Source organism: Vicugna pacos, chromosome 18 (assembly GCF_048564905.1).
Source record: "Vicugna pacos chromosome 18, VicPac4, whole genome shotgun sequence".
In the NCBI taxonomy this organism is placed as follows: domain Eukaryota; kingdom Metazoa; phylum Chordata; class Mammalia; order Artiodactyla; family Camelidae; genus Vicugna; species Vicugna pacos.
The window spans coordinates 9,027,608-9,042,300 of record NC_133004.1 but is presented as its reverse complement, the minus strand read 5'-3'; positions in this window follow the sequence as shown (position 1 = coordinate 9,042,300).

Genomic DNA, 14,693 nt, shown 5'->3' with positions numbered 1-14,693 from the left:
ACACACACTTCTCTCTGAGAACTGAGCATGTGGAGAGACGTTCGTTTATCCAGCACAAAGGGAACGGGTTGCAGGAGAAACAGTTACTCTGGGTTCTCAGTCTGTTTCCTAGTGCCGGTTGGAAGTGCCTGCCGTTTTCACTGTAAAACCAAGTTGGGGCTTGTACCTCCCCATATATATGTATGGAGGGGAGTTTGCAACTGAAAAGAAACTTTGTGTTCCCTTCAAGCTAGGTGAAGGACGGCTTTCACACACACTTATCTCTGAGAACTGAGCATGTGGAGAGACGTTCGTTCATCCAGCACAAAGGGAACGGGTTGCAGGAGAAACACTTACTCTGGGTTCTCAGTCTGTTTCCTAGTGCCGGTTTGAAGTGCCTGCCGTTTTCACTGTAAAACCGAGTTGGGGCTTGTACCTCCCCATATATATGTATGGAGTGGAGTTTGCAACTGAAAAGAAACTTTGTGTTCCCTTCAAGCTAGGTGAAGGACGGCTTTCACACACACTTCTCTCTGAGAACTGAGCATGTGGAGAGACGTTCGTTCATCCAGCACAAAGGGAACGGGTTGCAGGAGAAACCCTTACTCTGGGTTCTCAGTCTGTTTCCTAGTGCCGGTTTGAAGTGCCCGCTGTTTCACTGTAAAACCGAGTTGGGGCTTGTACCTCCCCATATATATGTATGGAGTGGGGTTTGCGACTGAAAAGAAACTTTGTGTTCCCTACAAGCTAGGTGAAGGACGGCTTTCACACACACTTATCCCTGAGAACTGAGCACGTGGAGAGACGTTCGTTCATCCAGCAAAAAGGAACGGTTTGCAGGAGAAACACTTACTCTGGGTTCTCAGTCTGTTTCCTAGTGCCGGTTGGAAGTGCCTGCCGTTTTCACTGTAAAACCGAGTTGGGGCTTGTACCTCCCCATATATACGTATGGAGTGGAGTTTGCAACTGAAAAGAAACTTTGTGTTCCCTTCAAGCTAGGTGAAGTACGGCTTTCACACACACTTATCTTTGAGAACTGAGCATGTGGAGAGACGTTCGTTCATCCAGCACATAGGGAACGGGTTGCAGGAGAAACACTTACTCTGGGTTCTCAGTCTGTTTCCTAGTGCCGGTTGGAAGTGCCTGCCGTTTTCACTGTAAAACCGAGTTGGGGCTTGTACCTCCCCATATATATGTATGGAGTGGAGTTTGCAACTGAAAAGAAACTTTGTGTTCCCTTCAAGCTAGGTGAAGGACGGTTTCACACACACTTATCTCTGAGAACTGAGCATGTGGAGAGACGTTCGTTCATCCAGCACAAAGGGAACGGGTTGCAGGAGAAACACTTACTCTGGGTTCTCAGTCTGTTTCCTAGTGCCGGTTGGAAGTGCCTGCCGTTTTCACTGTAAAACCGAGTTGGGGCTTGTACCTCCCCATATATATGTATGGAGTGGAGTTTGCAACTGAAAAGAAACTTTGTGTTCCCTTCAAGCTAGGTGAAGGACGGCTTTCACACACACTTCTCTCTGAGAACTGAGCATGTGGAGAGACGTTCGTTCATCCAGCACAAAGGGAACGGGTTGCAGGAGAAACACTTACTCTGGGTTCTCAGTCTGTTTCCTAGTGCCGGTTTGAAGTGCCTGCCGTTTTCACTGTAAAACCGAGTTGGGGCTTGTACCTCCCCATATATATGTATGGAGTGGAGTTTGCAACTGAAAAGAAACTTTGTGTTCCCTTCAAGCTAGGTGAAGGACGGCTTTCACACACACTTCTCTCTGAGAACTGAGCATGTGGAGAGACGTTCGTTCATCCAGCACAAAGGGAACGGGTTGCAGGAGAAACACTTACTCTGGGTTCTCAGTCTGTTTCCTAGTGCCGGTTTGAAGTGCCTGCCGTTTTCACTGTAAAACCGAGTTGGGGCTTGTACCTCCCCATATATATGTATGGAGTGGAGTTTGCAACTGAAAAGAAACTTTGTGTTCCCTTCAAGCTAGGTGAAGGACGGCTTTCACACACACTTATCTCTGAGAACTGAGCATGTGGAGAGACGTTCGTTCATCCAGCACAAAGTGAACGGTTTGCAGGAGAAACACTTACTCTGGGTTCTCAGTCTGTTTCCTAGTGCCGGTTTGAAGTGCCTGCCGTTTTCACTGTAAAACCGAGTTGGGGCTTGTACCTCCCCATATATATGTATGGAGTGGAGTTTGCAACTGAAAAGAAACTTTGTGTTCCCTTCAAGCTAGGTGAAGGACGGCTTTCACACACACTTCTCTCTGAGAACTGAGCATGTGGAGAGACGTTAGTTCATCCAGCACAAAGGGAACGGGTTGCAGGAGAAACACTTACTCTGGGTTCTCAGTCTGTTTCCTAGTGCCGGTTTAAAGTGCCCGTCGTTTTCACTGTAAAATCGAGTTGGGGCTTGTAACTCCCCATATATATGTATGGAGTGGAGTTTGCAACTGAAAAGAAACTTTGTGTTCCCTTCAAGCTAGGTGAAGGACGGCTTTCACACACACTTCTCTCTGAGAACTGAGCATGTGGAGAGACGTTCGTTCATCCAGCACAAAGGGAACGGGTTGCAGGAGAAACACTTACTCTGGGTTCTCAGTCTGTTTCCTAGTGCCGGTTTGAAGTGCCTGCCGTTTTCACTGTAAAACCGAGTTGGGGCTTTTACCTCCCCATATAAATGTATGGAGTGGAGTTTGCAACTGAAAAGAAACTTTGTGTTCCCTTCAAGCTAGGTGAAGGAATTCTTTCACACACACTTATCTCTGAGAACTGAGCATGTGGAGAGACGTTCGTTCATCCAGCACAAAGGGAACGGGTTGCAGGAGAAACACTTACTCTGGGTTCTCAGTCTGTTTCCTAGTGCCGGTTGGAAGTGCCTGCCGTTTTCACTGTAAAACCGAGTTGGGGCTTGTACCTCCCCATATATATGTATGGAGTGGAGTTTGCAACTGAAAAGAAACTTTGTGTTCCCTACAAGCTAGGTGAAGAACGGCTTTCACACACACTTATCTCTGAGAACTGAGCATGTGGAGAGACCTTCGTTCATCCAGCACAAAGGGAACGGGTTGCAGGAGAAACCCTTACTCTGGGTTCTCAGTCTGTTTCCTAGTGCCGGTTTGAAGTGCCTGCCGTTTTCACTGTAAAACCGAGTTGGGGCTTGTACCTCCCCATATATATGTATGGAGTGGAGTTTGCAACTGAAAAGAAACTTTGTGTTCCCTTCAAGCTAGGTGAAGGACGGCTTTCACACACACTTAACTCTGAGAACTGAGCATGTGGAGAGACGTTCGTTCATCCAGCACAAAGGGAACGGGTTGCAGGAGATACCCTTACTCTGGGTTCTCAGTCTGTTTCCTAGTGCCGGTTTGAAGTGCCTGCCGTTTTCACTGTAAAACAGAGTTGGGGCTTGTACCTCCCCATATATATGTATGGAGTGGAGTTTGCAACTGAAAAGAAACTTTGTGTTCCCTTCAAGCTAGGTTAAGGACGGCTTTCACACACACTTATCTCTGAGAACTGAGCATGTGGATAGACGTTCGTTCATCCAGCACAAAGGGAACGCTTTGCAGGAGAAACACTTACTCAGGGTTCTCAGTCTGTTTTCTAGTGCCGGTTGGAAGTGCCTGCCGTTTTCACTGTAAAACCGTGTTGGGGCTTGTACCTCCCCATATATATGTATGGAGTGGAGTTTGCAACTGAAAAGAAACTTTGTGTTCCCTTCAAGCTAGGTGAAGGACGGCTTTCACACACACTTCTCTCTGAGAACTGAGCATGTGGAGAGACGTTCGTTCATCCAGCACAAAGGGAACGGGTTGCAGGGGAAACACTTACTCTGCGTTCTCAGTCTGTTTCCTAGTGCCGGATTGAAGTGCCTGCCGTTTTCACTGTAAAACCGAGTTGGGGCTTGTACCTCCCCATATATATGTATGGAGTGGAGGTTGCAACTGAAAAGAAACTTTGTGTTCCCTTCAAGCTAGGTGAAGGACGGCTTTCACACACACTTCCCTCTGAGAACTGAGCATGTGGAGAGACGTTCGTTCATCCAGCAAAAAGGGAACGGGTTGCAGGAGAAACACTTACTCTGGGTTCTCAGTCTGTTTCCTAGTGCCGGTTTGAAGTGCCCGCCGTTTTCACTGTAAAACCGAGTTGGGGCTTGTACCTCCCCATATATATGTATGGAGTGGAGTTTGCAACTGAAAAGAAACTTTGTGTTCGCTTCAAGCTAGGTGAAGGACGGCTTTCACACACACTTATCTCTGAGAACTGAGCATGTGGAGAGACGTTCGTTCATCCAGCACAAAGGGAACGGGTTGCAGGAGAAACACTTACTCTGGGTTCTCAGTCTGTTTCCTAGTGCCGGTTTGAAGTGCCCGCCGTTTTCACGGTAAAACCGAGTTGGGGCTTGTACCTCCCCATATATATGTATGGAGTGGAGTTTGCAACTGAAAAGAAACTTTGTGTTCCCTTCAAGCTAGGTGAAGGACGGCTTTCACACACACTTCTCTCTGAGAACTGAGCATGTGGAGAGACGTTCGTTTATCCAGCACAAAGGGAACGGGTTGCAGGAGAAACAGTTACTCTGGGTTCTCAGTCTGTTTCCTAGTGCCGGTTGGAAGTGCCTGCCGTTTTCACTGTAAAACCAAGTTGGGGCTTGTACCTCCCCATATATATGTATGGAGGGGAGTTTGCAACTGAAAAGAAACTTTGTGTTCCCTTCAAGCTAGGTGAAGGACGGCTTTCACACACACTTATCTCTGAGAACTGAGCATGTGGAGAGACGTTCGTTCATCCAGCACAAAGGGAACGGGTTGCAGGAGAAACACTTACTCTGGGTTCTCAGTCTGTTTCCTAGTGCCGGTTTGAAGTGCCTGCCGTTTTCACTGTAAAACCGAGTTGGGGCTTGTACCTCCCCATATATATGTATGGAGTGGAGTTTGCAACTGAAAAGAAACTTTGTGTTCCCTTCAAGCTAGGTGAAGGACGGCTTTCACACACACTTCTCTCTGAGAACTGAGCATGTGGAGAGACGTTCGTTCATCCAGCACAAAGGGAACGGGTTGCAGGAGAAACCCTTACTCTGGGTTCTCAGTCTGTTTCCTAGTGCCGGTTTGAAGTGCCCGCTGTTTCACTGTAAAACCGAGTTGGGGCTTGTACCTCCCCATATATATGTATGGAGTGGGGTTTGCGACTGAAAAGAAACTTTGTGTTCCCTACAAGCTAGGTGAAGGACGGCTTTCACACACACTTATCCCTGAGAACTGAGCACGTGGAGAGACGTTCGTTCATCCAGCAAAAAGGAACGGTTTGCAGGAGAAACACTTACTCTGGGTTCTCAGTCTGTTTCCTAGTGCCGGTTGGAAGTGCCTGCCGTTTTCACTGTAAAACCGAGTTGGGGCTTGTACCTCCCCATATATACGTATGGAGTGGAGTTTGCAACTGAAAAGAAACTTTGTGTTCCCTTCAAGCTAGGTGAAGTACGGCTTTCACACACACTTATCTTTGAGAACTGAGCATGTGGAGAGACGTTCGTTCATCCAGCACATAGGGAACGGGTTGCAGGAGAAACACTTACTCTGGGTTCTCAGTCTGTTTCCTAGTGCCGGTTGGAAGTGCCTGCCGTTTTCACTGTAAAACCGAGTTGGGGCTTGTACCTCCCCATATATATGTATGGAGTGGAGTTTGCAACTGAAAAGAAACTTTGTGTTCCCTTCAAGCTAGGTGAAGGACGGTTTCACACACACTTATCTCTGAGAACTGAGCATGTGGAGAGACGTTCGTTCATCCAGCACAAAGGGAACGGGTTGCAGGAGAAACACTTACTCTGGGTTCTCAGTCTGTTTCCTAGTGCCGGTTGGAAGTGCCTGCCGTTTTCACTGTAAAACCGAGTTGGGGCTTGTACCTCCCCATATATATGTATGGAGTGGAGTTTGCAACTGAAAAGAAACTTTGTGTTCCCTTCAAGCTAGGTGAAGGACGGCTTTCACACACACTTCTCTCTGAGAACTGAGCATGTGGAGAGACGTTCGTTCATCCAGCACAAAGGGAACGGGTTGCAGGAGAAACACTTACTCTGGGTTCTCAGTCTGTTTCCTAGTGCCGGTTTGAAGTGCCTGCCGTTTTCACTGTAAAACCGAGTTGGGGCTTGTACCTCCCCATATATATGTATGGAGTGGAGTTTGCAACTGAAAAGAAACTTTGTGTTCCCTTCAAGCTAGGTGAAGGACGGCTTTCACACACACTTCTCTCTGAGAACTGAGCATGTGGAGAGACGTTCGTTCATCCAGCACAAAGGGAACGGGTTGCAGGAGAAACACTTACTCTGGGTTCTCAGTCTGTTTCCTAGTGCCGGTTTGAAGTGCCTGCCGTTTTCACTGTAAAACCGAGTTGGGGCTTGTACCTCCCCATATATATGTATGGAGTGGAGTTTGCAACTGAAAAGAAACTTTGTGTTCCCTTCAAGCTAGGTGAAGGACGGCTTTCACACACACTTATCTCTGAGAACTGAGCATGTGGAGAGACGTTCGTTCATCCAGCACAAAGTGAACGGTTTGCAGGAGAAACACTTACTCTGGGTTCTCAGTCTGTTTCCTAGTGCCGGTTTGAAGTGCCTGCCGTTTTCACTGTAAAACCGAGTTGGGGCTTGTACCTCCCCATATATATGTATGGAGTGGAGTTTGCAACTGAAAAGAAACTTTGTGTTCCCTTCAAGCTAGGTGAAGGACGGCTTTCACACACACTTCTCTCTGAGAACTGAGCATGTGGAGAGACGTTCATTCATCCAGCACAAAGGGAACGGGTTGCAGGAGAAACACTTACTCTGGGTTCTCAGTCTGTTTCCTAGTGCCGGTTTGAAGTGCCTGCCGTTTTCACTGTAAAACCGAGTTGGGGCTTGTACCTCCCCATATATATGTATGGAGTAGAGTTTGCAACTGAAAAGAAACTTTGTGTTCCCTTCAAGCTAGGTGAAGGACGGCTTTCACACACACTTCTCTCTGAGAACTGAGCATGTGGAGAGACGTTCGTTCATCCAGCACAAAGGGAACGGGTTGCAGGAGAAACACTTACTCTGGGTTCTCAGTCTGTTTCCTAGTGCCGGTTTGAAGTGCCTGCCGTTTTCACTGTAAAACCGAGTTGGGGCTTGTACCTCCCCATATATATGTATGGAGTGGAGTTTGCAACTGAAAAGAAACTTTGTGTTCCCTTCAAGCTAGGTGAAGGACGGCTTTCACACACACTTATCTCTGAGAACTGAGCATGTGGAGAGACGTTCGTTCATCCAGCACAAAGGGAACGGGTTGCAGGAGAAACAGTTACCCTGGGTTCTCAGTCTATTTCCTAGTGCCGGTTTGAAGTGCCCGCCGTTTTCACTGTAAAACCGAGTTGGGGCTTGTACCTCCCCATATATATGTATGGAGTGGAGTTTGCAACTGAAAAGAAACTTTGTGTTCCCTTCAAGCTAGGTGAAGGACGGCTTTCACACACACTTATCTCTGAGAACTGAGCATGTTGAGAGACGTTCGTTCATCCAGCACAAAGGGAACGGGTTGCAGGAGAAACACTTACTCTGGGTTCTCAGTCTGTTTCCTAGTGCCGGTTTGAAGTGCCTGCCGTTTTCACTGTAAAACCGAGTTGGGGCTTGTACCTCCCCATATATATGTATGGAGTGGAGTTGGCAACTGAAAAGAAACTTTGTGTTCCCTTCAAGCTAGGTGAAGGACGGCATTCACACACACTTCTCTCTGAGAACTGAGCATGTGGAGAGACGTTCGTTCATCCAGCTCAAAGGGAACGGGTTGCAGGAGAAACACTTACTCTGGGTTCTCAGTCTGTTTCCTAGTGCCGGTTGGAAGTGCCTGCCGTTTTCACTGTAAAACCGAGTTGGGGCTTGTACCTCCCCATATATATGTATGGAGTGGAGTTTGCAACTGAAAAGAAACTTTGTGTTCCCTTCAAGCTAGGTGAAGGACGGCTTTCACACACACTTCTCTCTGAGAACTGAGCATGTGGAGAGACGTTCGTTCATCCAGCAAAAAGGGAACGGGTTGCAGGAGAAACACTTACTCTGGATTCTCAGTCTGTTTCCTAGTGCCGGTTTGAAGTGCCTGCCGTTTTCACTGTAAAACCGAGTTGGGGCTTGTACCTCCCCATATATATGTATGGAGTGGAGTTTGCAACTGAAAAGAAACTTTGTGTTCCCTTCAAGCTAGGTGAAGGACGGCTTTCACACACACTTCTCTCTGAGAACTGAGCATGTGGAGAGACGTTCGTTCATCCAGCTCAAAGGAATCGGGTTGCAGGAGAAACACTTACTCTGGGTTCTCAGTCTGTTTCCTAGTGCCGGTTTGAAGTGCCTGCCGTTTTCACTGTAAAACCGAGTTGGGGCTTGTACCTCCCCATATATATGTATGGAGTGGAGTTTGCAACTGAAAAGAAACTTTGTGTTCCCTTCAAGCTAGGTGAAGGACGGCTTTCACACACACTTATCTCTGAGAACTGAGCATGTGGAGAGACGTTCGTTCATCCAGCACAAAGGGAACGGGTTGCAGGAGAAACCCTTACTCTGGGTTCTCCGTCTGTTTCCTAGTGCTGGTTTGAAGTGCCTGCCGTTTTCACTGTAAAACCGAGTTGGGGCTTGTACCTCCCCATATATATGTATGGAGTGGAGTTTGCAACTGAAAAGAAACTTTGTGTTCCCTTCAAGCTAGGTGAAGGACGGCTTTCACACACTTCTCTCTGAGAACTGAGCATGTGGAGAGACGTTCGTTCATTCAGCACAAAGGGAACGGGTTGCAGGAGAAACACTTACTCTGGGTTCTCAGTCTGTTTCCTAGTGCCGGTTTGAAGTGCCTGCCGTTTTCACTGTAAAACCGAGTTGGGGCTTGTACCTCCCCATATATATGTATGGGGTGGAGTTTGCAACTGAAAAGAAACTTTGTGTTCCCTTCAAGCTAGGTGAAGGACAGCTTTCACACACACTTCTCTCTGAGAACTGAGCATGTTGAGAGACGTTCGTTCATCCAGCACAAAGGGAACGGGTTGCAGGAGAAACACTTACTCTGGGTTCTCAGTCTGTTTCCTAGTGCCGGTTTGAAGTGCCTGCCGTTTTCACTGTAAAACCGAGTTGGGGCTTGTACCTCCCCATATATATGTATGGGGTGGAGTTTGCAACTGAAAAGAAACTTTGTGTTCCCTTCAAGCTAGGTGAAGGACGGCTTTCACACACACTTATCTCTGAGAACTGAGCATGTGGAGAGACGTTAGTTCATCCAGCACAAAGGGAACGGGTTGCAGGAGAAACACTTACTCTGGGTTCTCAGTCTGTTTCCTAGTGCCGGTTTGAAGTGCCCGTCGTTTTCACTGTAAAATCGAGTTGGGGCTTGTACCTCCCCATATATATGTATGGAGTGGAGTTTGCAACTGAAAAGAAACTTTGTGTTCCCTTCAAGCTAGGTGAAGGACGGCTTTCACACACACTTCTCTCTGAGAACTGAGCATGTGGAGAGACGTTCGTTCATTCAGCACAAAGGGAACGGGTTGCAGGAGAAACACTTACTCTGGGTTCTCAGTCTGTTTCCTAGTGCCGGTTTGAAGTGCCTGCAGTTTTCACTGTAAAACCGAGTTGGGGCTTGTACCTCCCCATATATATGTATGGGGTGGAGTTTGCAACTGAAAAGAAACTTTGTGTTCCCTTCAAGCTAGGTGAAGGACAGCTTTCACACACACTTATCTCTGAGAACTGAGCATGTGGAGAGACGTTAGTTCATCCAGCACAAAGGGAACGGGTTGCAGGAGAAACACTTACTCTGGGTTCTCAGTCTGTTTCCTAGTGCCGGTTTGAAGTGCCCGTCGTTTTCACTGTAAAATCGAGTTGGGGCTTGTAACTCCCCATATATATGTATGGAGTGGAGTTTGCAACTGAAAAGAAACTTTGTGTTCCCTTCAAGCTAGGTGAAGGACGGCTTTCACACACAATTCTCTCTGAGAACTGAGCATGTGGAGAGACGTTCGTTCATCCAGCACAAAGGAACGGGTTGCAGGAGAAACACTTACTCTGGGTTCTCAGTCTGTTTCCTAGTGCCGGTTTGAAGTGCCTGCGGTTTTCACTGTAAAACCGAGTTGGGGCTTGTACCTCCCCATATATATGTATGGAGTGGAGTTTGCAACTGAAAAGAAACTTTGTGTTCCCTTCAAGCTAGGTGAAGGACGGCTTTCACACACACTTCTCTCTGAGAACTGAGCATGTGGAGAGACGTTCGTTCATCCAGCACAAAGGGAACGGGTTGCAGGAGAAACACTTACTCTGGGTTCTCAGTCTGTTTCCTAGTGCCGGTTTGAAGTGCCTGCCGTTTACACTGTAAAACCGAGTTGGGGCTTGTACCTCCCCATATATATGTATGGAGTGGAGTTTGCAACTGAAGAGAAACTTTGTGTTCCCTTCAAGCTAGGTGAAGGACGGCTTTCACACACACTTCTCTCTGAGAACTGAGCATGTGGAGAGACGTTCGTTCATCCAGCACAAAGGGAACAGGTTGCAGGGAAACACTTACTCTGGGTTCTCAGTCTGTTTCCTAGTGCCGGTTTGAAGTGCCTGCCTTTTACACTGTAAAACCGAGTTGGGGCTTGTACCTCCCCATATATATGTATGGAGTGGTGTTTGGAACTGAAAAGAAACTTTGTGTTCCCTTCAAGCTAGGTGAAGTACGGCTTTCACACATAATTATCTCTCAGAACTGAGCAAGTGGAGAGACGTTCGTTCATCCAGCACAAAGGGATCGGGTTGCAGGAGAAACACTTACTCTGGTTTCTCAGTCTGTTTCCTAGTGCCGGTTGGAAGTGCCTGCCGTTTTCACTGAAAAACAGAGTTGGATCTTGTACCTCACCATATATATGTATGGAGTGGATCTGGCAACTGAAAAGAAACTTTGTGTTCCCTTCAAGCTAGGTGAAGGACAGCTTTAACACACAATTACCTCTCAGAACTGAGCATGTGGAGAGACGTTCGTTTATCCAGCACAAAGGGAACGGGTTGCAGGAGAAACACTTACTCTGGTTTCCCAGTCTTTTTCCTAGTGCCGGTTTGAAGTGTCTGCCGCTTTCACTGTAAAAACGAGTTGGAGCTTGTACCTCCCCATATATATGTATGGAGTAGAGTTTGCAACTGAAAAGAAACTTTGTGTTTCCTTCAAGCTAGGTGAAGGACGGCTTTCACACACTCTTATCTCTCAGAACTGAGCATGTGGAGAGACGTTCGTTCATCCAGCACAAAGGGAACGGGTTGCAGGAGAAACACTTACTCTGTGTTCTCAGTCTGTTTCCTAGTGCCGGTTTGAAGTGCCTGCCGTTTTCACTGTAAAACCGAGTTGGACCTTGTTCCTCCCCATATATATGTATGGAATGGAGCTGGCAACTGAAAAGAAACTTTGTGTTCCCTTCAAGATAGGTGAAGGACGGCTTTCACACACACTTATCTCTGAGAACTGAGCATTTGGAGAGACGTTCGTTCATCCAGCACAAAGGGAAAGGTTTGCAGGAGAAACACTTACTATGGTTACTCAGTCTGTTTCCTAGTGCCGGTTTGATGTGCCTGCCGTTTTCACTGTAATAGCGAGTTGGAGCTTGTACCACCCCATATATATATATGGAGTGGAGTTGGTAACTGAAAAGAAACTTTGTGTTCCCTTCAAGCTAGGTGAAGGACGGCTTTCACACATACTTATCTCTCAGAACTGAGCATGTGTAGAGACGTTCGTTCATCCAGAACAAAGGGATCGGGTTGCAGGGAAGCACTTACTCTGGTTTCTCAGTCTGTTTCCTAGTGCCGGTTTGAAGTGCCTGTCGCTTTCACTGTAAAACCGAGTTGGAGCTTGTACCTCCCCATATATATGTATGGAGTGGAGCTGGCAACTGAAAAGAAACTTTGTGTTTCCTTCAAGCTAGGTGAAGGACGGATTTCACACACACTTATCTCTCAGAACTGAGCATGTGTAAAGAAGTTCGTTCATCCAGCACAAAGGGAACGGGTTGCAGGAGAAACACTTACTCTGGTTTCTCAGTCTGTTTCCTAGTGCCGGTTTGAAGTGCCTGCCGTTTTCACTGTAAAACCGTGTTGGAGATTGGACCTCCCCATATATATGTATGGAGTGGAGCTGGCAAGTGAAAAGAAACTTTGTGTTCCATTCAAGCTAGGTGAAGGACGGCTTTCACACACACTTATGTCTCAGAACTGAGCATGTGGAGAGACGTTCGTTCAACCAGCACAAATGGAACGGGTTGCAGGAGAAACACTTACTCTGGTTTCTCAGTCTGTTTCCTAGTGCCGGTTTGTTTTGCCTGCCGTTTTCACTGTAAAACCGAGTTGGAGCTTGAACCTCCCCATATATATGTATGGAGTGGAGCTGACAACTGAAAAGAAACTTTGTGTTCCCTTCACGCTAGGTGAAGGACGGCTTTCACACACACTTATCTCTGAGAACTGAGCATGTGGAGAGACGTTCGTTCATCCAGCACAAAGGGAACGGGTTGCAGGAGCAACAATTACTCTGGTTTCTCAATCTGTTTCCTTGTGCCGGTTTGAAGTGCCTCCGATTTCACTGTAAAACTGAGTTGGAGCTTGTACCTCCCCATATATATGTATGGAGTGGACCTGGCACCTGAAAAGAAACTTTGTGTTCCCTTCAAGCTAGGTGAAGGACGGCTTTCACACACACTTATCTCTCAGAACTGAGCATGTGGAGAGGTGTTCGTTCATCCAGCTCAAAGGGAACGTGTTGCAGGAGAATCACTTACTCTGGTTTCTCAGTCTGTTTCCTAGTGCCGGTTTGAAGTGCCTGCCTTTTTCACTGTAAAACCGAGTTGGAGCTTGTACCTCCCCATATATATGTATGGAGTGGAGTTGGCAACTGGAAAGAAACTTGGTGTTCCCTTCAAGCTAGGTGAAGGACGGCTTTCACACACACTTATCTCTCCGAACTGAGCATGTGGAGAGACGTTCGTTCATCCAGAACAAAGGGAAAGGGTTGCAGGAGAAACACTTACTCTGGTTTCTCAGTCTGTTTCTTAGTGCCGGTTTGAAGTGCCTGCCTTTTTCTCTGTAAAACCGAGTTGGAGCTTATACCTCCCCATATATATGTATGGAGTGGAGATGGCAACTGAAAAGAAACTTTGTGTTCCCTTCAAGCTAGGTGAAGGACGGCTTTCACACACTTATCTCTCAGAACTGAGCATGTGGAGAGACGTTCGTTCATCCAGCACAAAGGGAACGGGTTGCAGGAGAAACGCTTACTCTGGGTTCTCAGTCTGTTTCCTAGTGCCGGTTTGAAGTGCCTGCCGTTTTCACTGTAAAACCGAGTTGGAGCTTGTACCTCCCCATATATATGTATGGAATGGAGCTGGCAACTGAAAAGAAACTTTGTGTTCCCTTCAAGCTAGGTGAAGGACGGCTTTCACACACACTTATCTCTCAGAACTGAGCATGTGGAGAGACGTTCGTTCATCCAGCACAAAGGGAACGGGTTGCAGGAGAAACAATTACTCTGGTTTCTCAGTCTGTTTCCTAGTGCCGGTTTGAAGAGCCTGCCGTTTTCACTGTAAATCGAGTTGGAACTTGTACCTCCCCATATATATGTATGGAGTGGTGTTTGCCACTGAAAAGAAACTTTGTGTTCCCTTCAAGCTAGGTGAAGGACGGCTTTCACACACACTTATCTCCCAGAATTGAGCATGTGGAGAGACGTTCGTTCATCCAGCACAAAGGGAACGGTTTGCAGGAGAAACACTTACTCTGATTTCTCAGGGTTTCCTAGTGCCGGTTTGAAGTGCCTGCCGTTTTCACTGTAATACCGAGTTGGAGCTTGTACCTCCCCATATATATGTATGGAGTGGAGTTTGCCACTGAAAAGAAAGTTTGCGTTCCCTTCAAGCTAGGTGAAGGAAGGCTTTCACACACACTTATCTCTCAGAACTGAGCATGTGGAGAGACGTTCGTTCATCCAGCACAAAGGGAACGGGTTGCAGGAGAAACACTTACTCTGGTTTCTCAGTCTGTTTCCTAGTGCCGGTTTGAATTGCCTGCCGTTTTCACTGTAATACCGAGTTGGAGATGGTACCTCCCCATATATATTTATGGAGTGGAGTTGGCCACTGAAAAGAAACTTTGTGTTCTCTTCAAGCTAGGTGAAGGACGGCTTTCACACACACTTATCTCTCAGAACTGAGCATGTGGAGAGACGTTCGTTCATCCAGCACAAAGGGAACGGGTTGCAGGAGAAACACTTACTCTGGGTTCTCAGTCTGTTTCCTAGTGCCGGTTTGAAGTGCCTGCCGTTTTCACTGTAATACCGAGTTGGAGATGGTACCTCCCCATATATATGTATGGAGTGGTGTTGGCCACTGAAAAGAAACTTTGTGTTCCCTTCAAGCTAGGTGAAGTACGGCTTTCACACACACTTATCTCTCAGAACTGAGCATGTGGAGAGACATTCGTTCATCCAGCACAAAGGGAACGGGTTGCAGGAGAAACACTTCCTCTGGGTTCTCAGTCTGTTTCCTAGTGCCGGTTTGAAGTGCCTGCCGTTTTCACTGTAATACCGAGTTGAAGATGGTACCTCCCCATATATATGTATGGAGTGGAGTTGACCAATGAAAAGAAACTTTGTGTTCCCTTCAAGCTAGGTGAAGTACGGCTTTCACACACACTTATCTCTCAG